We start from the raw sequence: 3,644 nt of genomic DNA, 5'->3' as shown, positions 1-3,644 counted from the left end.
TTCAATCAATCAATCAATCAATCAATCAATCAATCAATCAATCCGGGCCTGTGATGTCACTGTACCCATTCTGCAATCTGTTAATAAAGTTTTCAATCAATCAATCAATCAATCAATCCTGCAGTGCAACGTGACCCAAATCAGCCAATGCCCGCAGTGCAACACTCCAATTCAGCCATTGGGTGGGACGGTCACGTGACCCAAATCAGCCAATGGAAGCGAGGGCCCTCAGCCCGCCGGTCCCTCAGCCCACCGGTCCGCGTCTATATTAATCCCAGCCGAAGAGTGCAAGAGCGCTTCCGCATTCTTCCCCATTCGCCGGTAAGCAATGCGCATTTCCTTTTCCTTCGCCCAGGTGCTCGCCGCGCATGCGCATGAGGTCCTCGCTTGGTTCAGACCCCCATTCAACACGGTTAATCACAGATGCCAGAACGCGCCATATAAGCCTTTGGTTCATATAACGCTGGTCGCAACGCTGGTCAATCACATTAACGCAGGTCAATCACATTAATCACAGAACACGCCATATTAAAGCGCTAATACGGTATATATATATACGCGATGGACGCAGCAGGCGTTACTAACATTCGCTCTATTAAAACAACAACTGTGATATATCTCCTGCATCTTCTCACCGGTCTCTCATCTCGCTAGTGAGTTCAAGGGAAAGCTTCAAGTACAGGAAGGAGACATTAGACTAATTGCAACACAGTCAGTCACGCAGGTTTCCATAGGCGTATATGTCACACTGCTATAGTATAGCATCAATGGACTTGGAACTCCTATTGTACATTTGACTGCTTTTAATCCTTGCCAACTATTTACTGACTAATTTCTGTCTGTGTGACCCATTGTCTGGCAGTCCTGCTGAATATTTAGAAATAACATAACGATACAAAGTACAGTTGACAGCTGTGTTGTGTTAACACTTTGGTTGCCTTGGGTTAAATTCATGATATACCATAGATTGCCAGCTCTATTTGTCTATGGAGAAGTACCCCTTCTTTGCAGGGCTATACCTTTTTAAATTCTATTGCTACATTGCCATTATTAGGGCCCATTCAAAGTCCTATATGTATTGTTCATTGTGTAGCAACGTTAAACTTTTTCATTCACATATTCATAGTAAAGTATGGTCTAATGTATAAGTATGTTTTCATCTCTTTCTGCAGCTTTCTCCAGAACGTGATCTATAGCCCCAAATGCATTATATTGATGATGCAATACAGTTTTATGGCAATCAGCGCGATATAAAAAATTCCAACTAGACGTACTTCTAGAAGTTACTACACGTCATCTGATGTTGACCGGATGGGCTAGGGGGCGTTTATAATTCCGTGGGCAGCGTTATACCAATCATCTAATGTGGGTCAAAATTTTGATAATAGCTGTTAGTATCGAAGACGGTAACGTTACACGCTGAAACTCACCCCAGTCTCCGCGCGCCGTTGGGCGATCATCGTAGAGTTGAAATCTTATCATTATGGGATGTAAATTTACCCGGTCCATCTCCAGCTTGTATAATGGTATATACGTCCAAATCATGTTGTTTATCGAGTTATTGGCAATCGATCACTGTGTAGCGTGACGAGCCAGAGTCGCGGGACCTATAGCGAGCGCCCGGAAGTACTACGGACGTCTAGCACAACCTCTATGCCACTTCCTGTTAAAGCGATTGCGCCGATCGGCCACCAGATGGCGCTCCTGAACCGCCAGAGAGCTCAGTGGGTCCTGCTGGTGGATCTCAGGCCAGCGGAGGGGACATATGAATCCGATCGCAGATTTTTGAAATATTGATATAAGGACGCTGTACAGCGTCCTCCGGCAACTTGAGCATGGCCCGCAATGACGTCAAAACACGTTTCATGGCAGTCAAAGTGTTAATGTACAGCGCAATAACGGTATGGCGTTATGAAAGTACAGTTGACAGCTGCGTTGTGTTAACGTTACAATGTACAGCGAAATAACGTTATGGCGTTATGTGGTCCTCGTTTGGATAATATGTAAAGTACAGTTGTATGATGTATTCCATTTCGGCGTCTGAGCGGGGAAAAAGAAAATGCGCATTTGGAGGACGTTACCGGGGCCAATCAGGGCAAAATGCGGAAGCGCTCTTCGGCTGGGATTAATATAGACGCCGCCGGTCCCTCAGCCCGCCGCTACTGTGGTGGTTCTTTGGTTCTGCAGCTGGATACTATTGGTTCAATGGGATTGGGTTGGTGACGTCACGCACCTGCGGCCTCGATGGGAGAGTTCCCGGAAGTAGGACAGTAGTTTAGTAGTTTTTTTCCGTAGCCGCATTTTGCGGAGACGCTCTCTGATTGGCCGACGCCTGTTTCTACACTGGTTAAGCTTAGGCACTCTTTCGAAGTTGTTTAAGGTTAGAGTTTGTCTTAGAGCAGAGCGATAGAACACCAGCCCTGATTCCAATCCTACCTGGAGGGGAGAGAGCAGATGGTGGAGGTAAACGGTACCCTATCCCCCCCCCCTCACAGTAAGCTGTGGTGTTCCACAAGGAAGCATACTAGGTCCGCTACTGTTCCTAATTTATGCAAATGACATGTCGTCAGCTTGTGACTGCAACTTGTTCCTGTTTGCGGACGACTCAGCCCTGCTGGTCTCTGACAAGAACAAGTTACAGGTTGAAAAAACCCTCAGCTCAGAACTAGGCAAAATCTGCATATGGCTCGCTGATAACAAACTATCATTACACATGGGCAAAACAGAGTCCATTCTCTTCGGTTCAAATAACAAACTCAGCAAGACCGACGGCTTCTCAGTTACAGTGGGTGACAATATTGTCACAAGGAAAGAAGATATTACCTACCTGGGTTCCATCCTAGAGGCAAATCTTTCCTGTGACAAAATGGCATCCAATGTAATAAAAAAAGTCAACCAACGAACTCGATTCTTGTACCGGATCTCCTCACTGGTAAACAAGAATACCCTGAAGACTCTAGCAGGAGCACTCATTCAAGGGTACTACGACTATGCTTGCACCTCATAGTACCAAAGCACCTCAAAGGCGCTAAAAACAAAATTACAAACATCTCAAAACAAACTGGTCAGACTACTGCTTGACCTTACTCCTAAAACCCACCTCACCCCTGCCCACTTTGACAACCTAGGATGGCTTAGAGTAGACAACAGAGTACAGCAACTTGCAATGGGCCTGGTCTACAAGATACACTACGCGACCAAGGTACCCATGTACATGTCAAAATACTTCCCAAAGGTCAGTGAATACCACGATCACAACACCAGAGGGAACTCCACAAATCATGTTAAACCCAGATTCGGCTCAAACAAGGGACTAAACACGTTTCGCAATTATGCCACATCAATGTGGAATGCCCTACCCAAAGCTGTAAAGGAATGTGAATCACTACCCACTTTCAAAAACACTCTCAAAAAACACCTAAGGGAGACTGCAACTCGAAACTGGCCCCTGTAAATGTCCGAACACAACCCCCTCCAATGTACAGTAAATTACCAAGTATGGTCTTGTCAATAATCCAATGTACAGTTTTGTTTGTACAGTTGTACAGTGTCGCCCACCCACCCCTCCTACCCACCCCCCCCCCCCCCCCCAACCACCTCCAATGTACAGTCCCCCCCCCACCCCCACCTACCCAATCCAATGT

The sequence above is a fragment of the Notolepis coatsorum genome (genome assembly GCF_963971535.1).
Source record: "Notolepis coatsorum genome assembly, chromosome: 15".
In the NCBI taxonomy this organism is placed as follows: Eukaryota; Metazoa; Chordata; class Actinopteri; order Aulopiformes; family Paralepididae; genus Notolepis; species Notolepis coatsorum.
This window is presented reverse-complemented; position numbering follows the sequence as displayed.